The sequence below is a fragment of the Malania oleifera genome, chromosome 2, assembly GCF_029873635.1.
Source record: "Malania oleifera isolate guangnan ecotype guangnan chromosome 2, ASM2987363v1, whole genome shotgun sequence".
NCBI lineage: Eukaryota > Viridiplantae > Streptophyta > Magnoliopsida > Santalales > Ximeniaceae > Malania > Malania oleifera.
Window position 1 is genome coordinate 117,912,618 of NC_080418.1, and position 9,230 is coordinate 117,921,847.

A 9,230-nucleotide genomic window follows, 5' to 3' on the forward strand; every position below is an offset into this window, starting at 1 on the left:
ATCAATCTGATTGTAGTTGCTCATGGGGGTATGGCCAACCTAATCTTTATCAAGTAGACATTGGGGGGGCATGCGTAGGTTACTTAACAATTTCTCTTGGCTGAACCATCGCCTATGATGATTTTGGCCAAATTCAATAGTATGGGGGCTAGCAGACTCTTTTTATGTTAGAAGGATCATGAGAGTCCTCTATTGGCCTATCACATAGAAGAGGATGAAGAGACAAAACCTTCCATTGACAAAAATTATAAGGTCTCTTCAGTGGCTAGCCATACTAAGGAGGGAGAAGATTTTGACTCGACTAAGTATGGAGAATTTGATAACTCCTTTTTAGTCGAGGAATCAAAGCTCATCAATGACCAAGCCTAAGCGATCTTGAGAACAATGATTATCTCAATGATTAGAAGAATGTTAAACAAGCCAATTGTATAAGTTTGAGTCCCTATGTTGAGACCTTATGATTAAATTTGGTTTGGACATTGGAAAATTCGTTGGTGAAAATATTGAGGCAAGTGATAATCATCCTTTGGCCTTCTCATAATCCCCCTATTCTGTAGGACAACCTTTGTGAAATAGAGCACTATTCCGAGAACTTTTATGAGAGATGGCATAATGATCCTATTCCACCTTCAAACCGATAAAAAATTTCCAATTCCCATTTTGGTAACCATTTGTTGGAAACATGAATATATAAAATTATTAAGTTCAATTCCATTTCACTCCATTCTTATGTGCCAAAAAATTAACCTTATTTTTTTTTTTTATATAGGAAATATGTCATTTTATGGATCGAAGTGGCCGTTTTCTATAGGAAATCAACCGGATTTGACCCAAGCCATTGGTGCACCCACATGGGTTGTTGAAACTCCATATGGTGTCTACTAATTTAAGTTGGTGGTCCTTATAGATAATCCTTATCCAGGTGATAGTTTTTTGAAAAAATGCCTTAAAATCCTAATTTAATTGGGGCTCCTATGCTTATGAATAAGAAAGAGGTCAAAGAGAGTATACTGTTAGTAGTTGAGCTCTTATAGTTTTCCCATGTTCTTTCTCTTTCTCCATATAACCTATTTCCCTCTATGATTATTCTATCCCCCCTCTTACTTTTAGCCTCTCATCAGCAGACGACCCTAGTAGTCCTCTACAGATAATTGAGATTGAGAATAGAGACAAAGTTTGAAGGTTCAAGGAGATCAAACATCACCCACGGTACATTGCACTCATTTAGGTAGTCAGAGGGGGTCGCCCATTAAAAAGAAAGTTAGGGGTTCATTTGGATATTTGGAAAAGAAAAGGGGAAAAAATAAGAAATTCATTTTTTGTTGCATTTTCCACCCATCTCAAACACTATTAGAATTGTAAATTTATTCAAATAAAATTAAAAATTAAGATAAATCAAATTTTAATGTTGTATTCAAATTAAATTTTTACTCATGATATATTTTTTTTAAAAATTTATTTCTCATTTTCCTTGATAACCAAATGTGAAAAATTAGATTCCTTCAATTTTTTTACCTTTTCCTAATCTTTTTTAAGCTCCAAACATGCCTTGAATGAATCTATACTTTATTTTACTTAGTTGTATTGGTAATATATATTGGAATTCATATGAAAATGTTCCACATCTTTCATGTGTAATATAACTTAGAAGTATTAGTAATGTGGCATTCTCGATTGTATCTTTTGTACATTTGATGTAATTAGAACATTTGTTTCGATATTGATGTTGTATGGATTTTATCATGGTATATGTATATATAACCTTTTGAAACTATATTTCATTGACTCAAGTAAAAGGCAAGTTTTTCTTTCATTTACCTGCACCTTGCAAGTCTCAATTGGGTTTATTTCCTCTTTTCCTTGTAGCCTTATCCTGGTCGTCCTTACCTCGAGTTAACTTGCATCTTCTTCTATTCCCTACTTGTTTCTAGTCTCTTGTTATAAAGAGGATCGGTAAGTATGAGTGCTCAATCATGGTCGATAAGATATATTTTAGAATTAATAGCTGGGCTAATACATTCCTACATTTTGCTAGAAGGCCGTAGCTTATTGAGTCTATTCTACTTGGTATTCGTAATCAAGGGTCTTCCATGTTTCTCCCTTTTGTTATTGTTTCTTTGGAATAGAAACTCAAGGCATTTACTCGGAAGGAAGTGGATTCCAATACTAATGGATGTATGATAGGTTGGTTTAAGGCTTGTAAGCCTTTTTTCTTGAAGGAGGTCTTGGCCTTTAAGAGGTGAAGGATTTGACAGCTGCATATGCTGTGAAGTTGCTTTGGCCCCCTTTTTTTTTTGGGCAAATCCTTTCATGGGTTTGGTGGATCATTGCTTATAAGCTAAGAGACAAAGCATTTGCTCAATAAAGCCCCCTCCAAATGGTACACCATCACCTGGAAAGGAATTTTGAAGGCTAGAAGTGGTGCCTTTCTAGCTTTCAAATTCTTCATTGGCAATGGTCATTCCGTGTTTCTGTTCTTCAATAACGGGCATCTAGCTCCTTACATTTGGGCATAATATACATTAAGATTTTTCCTATTAATGGTAAAGTTTCAAGTATAAGAATAAAAGGGAAAAAAAAGTTGACAGTGGCCAAGAAGAATGACTGATTCAATTGAGAATTGGGGATGCTTGCCTTCCTAATTTGTGTGTTTTGGGAGTATCTCGGGCACACACAAGACAGTGGTGGGACCCAGGACTGCCTGTTTTTGAAATACTTGCAGGATACACAAGTTGGGAAAGCCATCAATATCCTTCCAGAAATCAAGTTTGCTTCGAGCTTTTGTCCTAAGGCCTCAAAAAAGGATCAAGTTGTTTTTTGTTTAATGCCTTTGGTTGGTCAGATCTAATTAGAGGGAGCAACTCTAGCAATTTGGTTTAAAGGATGTATTTGAATGCAAGCTTTCATAGCTTGGTTGGCTAGAATATCTAAAGACTACAGACAAAATCATAAAATGGAGTAATAACTAGAATTCAGATTATCAGTTTTGTCATCAACACTTGGAAATAAGAAACCACATTTTCTGAACATAATTTTTCTTCTTAATTTGGACCAAATAGTTACTTCTTTGAAGATTCCCAGCTTAACATGCAGATGGGAAGAAGAGCTTTACAGAATCCTGAAGTTGAGTAATGGCTCGACTTAAACAAAGTTAATTGTGTTGCGTGCATTGCACCTTTTGGGCACCTAGAAACTTAGTTTTTTTTTTTAAATTTTATTTTTATTATGCTAGTTTTTGAGCTTTGCTATTTCTGTATCTATTTTTTTTTAATTCTTTTTTGTGTGGGAGATGCACTCGCACCCTCTTAAGTATCTTTTAAGTTACAAAGATTCATTCGTAAACAAAAGACTTAGTGCATGACAAATAAATAACTAAAAGTTTGAGAAAACTCTCTTATAAGTTGTTCTTCAACAATTAGTTATGATATGTTGGTGATGACATGGATTGATGATGATTATATGAGTGAAAGCAACTCATTATTCTAGTCACATTAGAGGTCTAAGGATAATTATTCTATTTCACAAGGGGGTGCTACATCTAACAAGGAGGGGGAGAGAGTTGTTTAAGTCATGGCAATCGTAAAATGAGGGAGAAATGAGGAAAGGTGATGGAAAATAGATTAGCAGGGATAAGGAAAAAGTATAGAAAGGATAAACTAAAAGGAGATGTTTGAGGTTGAGGAGAGAGAAATAAAATGAACTCTTGAAATATTTTCTAAAATATATGATTTTATGGGCTTTTCAAAGTATTCTTTTGATGAATTTTCTAAAGTATTGAATGTTATGTGGGTTTGTCTCATATTGGAAAAAGTGGAAAAGGAAAGGTCATTAATAAATGACAAAGTGGAATAATTTCTTAAAATTGGTTAAGAGATAGTGCTAGTGTGTACTCTAGTGCATCCTATGACGGTGCAAAGCATCATCTGCATATGCACATGCAGAAGCGGGCATGGCATGGGCTGTAGGGCGTGAGTGGCACATTTAGTTGGCGCACAAGCACTTAGTACGCTTGCATCATTGTTAGATCGTGATCGTTGATCATGATCGGATGGTTAAAAATTAATCTTATATTTTTTAAGATTAAGTGCTGCGACCAAGTGCGACTTGGTTGACGGTGCCATTGATTGAACATGAAATCTCGAGAGTCTTGGCCAAGGCGCGACCAGGTCGAATCTGCTTCGAGATTTGAATAGATGCAACATTCTGGAAATGATGTAATTCTATCTATAAATAGAAAAAAATTGACTCCACAAATTTATACAGAAAATTCATCATTCTCTCATTCTCTTTCTTACAAAAGCTTCCACAAATTATATCTTTTTCAAATCTGGATTCTATTATTTGCATAAATAGAATTCTAGAAAATTTGTTCAGATTACTCTAAGGGTGTTTGTGATCAATTTTCATTTGTGTATAACACAAATTGATATCAAATCATATTTTGGGTTTCATTGTATCTGGAAAACGTATTTTCTAATCCAACACACACCAACCTGGTGGGAGCAAACAACGTTTTAAGGAAAACAACATTATAATGTGCCTTAAAGCAAATTTCTATTCTACAACATTTCCTCATTTTATTATTACAATCTTAAAATGTTATTTCTAAAATGGCTGGTTCTTCAACCTTGAAGAAATTCGCTGTGGATTTCGTCAAACTTGAACGATTCGATAGAAGCAATTTCAGGCGCTGGTATAAAAAGACGCACTTTCTTATTGCGAGTCTCAAAGTGGTGTATGTTTTGACCACCCCCAAATTTGCTGTGAATGAGAATGAAACTTTGGCTGAAGGACGTGCAAGGCTTAAATGGGAACAAGATGATTATATATGCAAAAACCATATTTGCAATTCAATGTCAGACAATCTGTTCGATCTGTATCAAAATATGACTACTACAAAGGAGTTGTGGGAGGCACTTGAGGCTAAGTATTTCACTAATGATGCAACTAGTAAGAAATTTTTCATTGGTAAAATTTTCAATTATACCATAGTTGATAATGAGTCTGTTGTAGAGCAATTTCATGAAATTATGCATATCCTTAATCAGTTTAATCAACATAATATGAAAATGGATGAATGCATTTTTGTTTCATCTATTATTGATAAGTTACTTCCATCTTGAAAAGACGTTAGAAAATCTTTGAAGCATAGGAAGGATGATATGTCTATTGAACAATCGGGTCAACATTTCTAAGTTGACGAAGTGTTCAGTCAGAACCAAAAAGGTGCAGAAGAGCATACTTTCAAAGTGCATACGAAGGAAGAAGGAAGCAGTTCTAAACAATCCTAACATCCCAAGAAAGGGAAATTGAAGATGGAGTACAATTTTGACAAGAATCAAAATAAGAAAAAGAAAGGTTTATTCTTTCATTATGGAAAACTTAGACACTACAAAAGTGAATGTCGTCTTCTCAAGAAAAAGTAAGATGAAACAAACTCTAACAAATTTGTGGCAATGATTTCTGAAATCAATGATGTTGAAGATGATTGTGTATGGTGGATTAACTCAGGTGCAACAAGACCTGTTTGCAAAGACAAGAGTTCATTCTCAAAGTATGAACCAGTGGAAGATGACAATGTTCACTACATGGGAAATTCGTCCATTCTTGTAGTCAAAGGCAAAGGAGATGTCACTTTTGAATTTACTTTTGAAAAAAGTTTGACTCTCACTGATATATACCATGTACCAGAAATTAGGAAGAATCTAGTTTCTGGAAGCATACTTAATAAGTTTGACTTTAAGTTAATGTTTGAATCTGACAAATTTGTACTCTCCAAGGGTGGAGTCTTTGTAAGAAAATGCTATATGTATGAGGGTATGTTTAAGCTTAATATTAATAAAGTAAATATTTCTGTTTATATTGTTGATTCACTTTCTTTATGGCATAATTGGTTAGGATATATTAATATTACAAAATTGCATGATATGACTAATATGGAATTAATTCCTAAATATGTAAATGACATGGATGATAAGTGCAGTGTATCTATTAAAACCAAAATAACTAGAAAACCTTTTCCTAACAAAACTACTAGAATTTTTTTCTTTACTTCAATTAGTGCATAGTGATGTATATGATTTGCGTGGTACACGGAGGCAAAAAATATTTTGGAACATTTATAGATGATTTTTCTAGATTCTGTTATGTTTATCTTATGCATACTAAAGATGAAGTAATTGATAAATTTAAGATTTATAAGGCAGAAGTTGAAATCAATGTGACATTAAAATAAAGTGTCTTAGATCGGATAAAGGAGGTGAATATCACTTTCTCGCCTATTGTGAATCAATAGTTGTGATACATGACATTTTTGCAGCATATACTCCACAAAAAAATGGCGTGGCAGAAAGGAAAAACTGAACATTGGTTGAAATGGTCAATGCCATGATGTCAAAATCAGGACTAAGTAATGGTTATTGGGGGTGAAGCCTTACTAATTGCTTGTCATATATTAAATCGAGTTCCTTTTAAGAGGACTAAGACTTCTCCATATGAGTTATGGAAGAAAAGAAAGCCAAATTTAAAATATCTTAAGATTTGGGGTTGTAGAACAATTGTAAGGCTTCCTGAACCTAAGATAAGGAAATTAGGTGAGCGAGGAATAGAATGTGTATTCCTTGACTATGCCGAACATAGAAAAACTTATAGATTCTTGGTAATTGAACCAAATGATTCTATAGGAGTTAATTCAGTAATAAAATCTAGAGATGCAGAATTCTTTGAAAATAAATTCACTTCCATACAAAAGGTTAGTGGTCAAAATAAATCAGTGGAGACTTTGAAACCACTTTGTACTAGTGGTGAACCTTCTGAACCTAGTGAACCTAGGAGGAGTAAGAGGAGGAGAACAACAAAGTCTTTATAATCTACCTAGTAGAAGGCACTAGAGAATCACACTCTAGACAAACTATAATTTCACCAAGTGTGGAATCAAATTCTTTTACTAATGAAGAGGCAATGTAGTCTCAAGATTTTGCATTTTGGAAAGAAGTTATAAATGATGTGTTGTTTTTGGTGTGACTCTTATACTTGGAGTTTCATAAACAAGGGAAGGAAGAAGAACATGGAGGGCCCGCACAGTAGACACTCGTCGACAAGTGCCCTGAGCTCGTCGATGAGTAGATATCGAGAGACAAAATTTCTCAGAATTGAAGACTCATCGACGAGAGTATGGACACGTTGACAAGTGGTCTTCTTCGTATCGTCGACGAAGCCTTGTACTCATCGATGAGTGTCGCTTGGGCTGCGAAGAGAAATTCAAAATTTGAATTTGGACGTTATGGTAGTTGGGTATTTGGAGGGAAACCTCTGAGAAACTTCTATTTATGTATTTTTTAATGTATTTTGTTTATAGAGAACTTTGTAAAACTTGTGTATTGTTGTTCTTCACATTATAGTGAATATTGAGTGCCATTTGTTTTATTCTTATGCGATAAATTGTTGTTTCTCATCCATTTTGGTTGTGTTGTGTTGAGGCTTGGTGATTTGTTGCAAGTTTATATCTTCCGCTGTGTGTGTGTGTGTGTATCCTATGCTCGATTTAAATCACAACACATTGGTATCAGAGCAATTGTTGTTATGGCATCGGGATCGTCTTTTGCAAGATTTTACGTTGTCAAATTTGATGGAATCACAAACTTTGGTTTATGGTAGAGGAGAGTAAAGGATATTCTTGTGCAGTAGGGAATGACTAAGGCTTTACTTGGTGTTCAACCGGTTGGAATGGATGAGCTAACATGGAGAGAATTGGAAGCAAAGGTCATTTCTACAATACGTTTATGTTTAGCCGATGAAGTTCTCTATCATGTGATGGAGGAGGATTCTCCAACGGCTGTGTGGCAAAAGCTTGAAAGTTGGTATATGTCTAAATCCTTGTTGAACAAACTTTTTCTTAAGTAAAGATTATATTGACTTAAGATGGTTGAGGGTTCGGATTTGAACCAACATATGAACATTTTTAATCAAATTGTGAGTGATTTGGCACATGTTGATGTAATGTTCGAGGAGGAAGATAAAGCATTGATGCTATTTGTTAGCCCTGTCAGTTACACTATCTTGGTTTATATGTTTTGATGATATTAACCTATTTGTTGTTTCTAGTATTTTCCATCCTTGCAGATCTTATCTAGTACAGATACAAAGTGTTGGATACATGGAGGTGCCAAATCAGAAGCAAAGATCGGGCCGAGTAGACATCAAATAGAAAAATCCAAAGGACATAGACTTAGAAGCACCAACGCACATCTCGGGGTTTTTATTGTGTATAAATTAATTGTAATAAGGGTTGTGTCAGTGAGTGCGTATTGTAAATCTTGCGGTGGGTGTCTTGCATGATTTCTGAGTAAGAGCTGAGTCATTGCATAAGCATACTAGGACACATGAGCATATAGGATTTGCACAAAAATAACAAACTCACAATTCATAGTTTTCAAAATAAAAACAAAGAGTTTGTCAAAATAATCATAAACTCAATTAAGTTTTCAAAATGGGACAAGTGTTAAATAATATACGAGTTATAAACATTGTCAAAACTTGGTCCCGATTTTACAAAACTAGCTCTACGTCCTAAAGTTCTAAAAGTCAAGTATATTTTCAATAAAGGACATACTAAGCATATAAGATATCGAAACGAGTTTTCAAATATGTTTTCATAAAACAAGATATCTTATATTTATGGGGAAACTCACTTGGACAAGTTTTAATCTTCATTAGACTCAATATATTTCATACACTTTTGTCCAAGAATGTTTTAAGTCATTAAAACGCTTTTTGACAAGGAAAAACAAAGCAATCGTCACTACCGTAGTGCAGCCTTGAGTCCTGAACACCTTTCGGTATTTTGGCCATAACTTTTGTTAGAAAAGTCCAAATGAGACGATCTTGGTGTCCTTGGAAATCTAATACAAAATGCCACAACTTTCATGTTGATCACTTTTTCTGATTCAGGGATGTCGTCGACGAACACAGGGGATTTGTCGACAAGTGCAGTGTATGGTTAGTCGATGAGTGTAGGGCCTAGTCAACGAATTCAACAGGCAAAACTGCTCCAACGGGCAGAAAACGGCTAGTTTACCAAATAAAATAGTTTTTCTTCCTCCCAACGGCTAGTTAACGGTTCCTTTGGCTCTTGGGCTATAAATACAAGCTATTAGACTTGTATTAACATGGGTTTGAGCATTGTTGATCATATTTGTGAAAAATATCATTTTATCCAAAACCTAAGCACT

At 34.6% G+C, this 9,230-nt stretch overlaps 1 protein-coding gene across 2 annotated transcripts in view; it reads left to right on the plus strand.

Moving 5' to 3' along the window:
• Positions 1 to 9,230, plus strand: part of LOC131147741 (N-carbamoylputrescine amidase) — a 35,191-nt gene that overhangs the window by 21,160 nt on the left and 4,801 nt on the right. The window contains exon 10 of one of the 2 annotated variants that reach the window (XM_058097286.1): positions 2,723 to 3,032. The exons of the other annotated variant lie outside the window; for it this stretch is intronic. The gene's annotated coding sequence lies outside the window, so the exon portion shown is untranslated. Of the gene's footprint in view, positions 1 to 2,722; positions 3,033 to 9,230 lie in introns of those variants that run through there. 2 annotated transcript variants of the gene reach the window in all.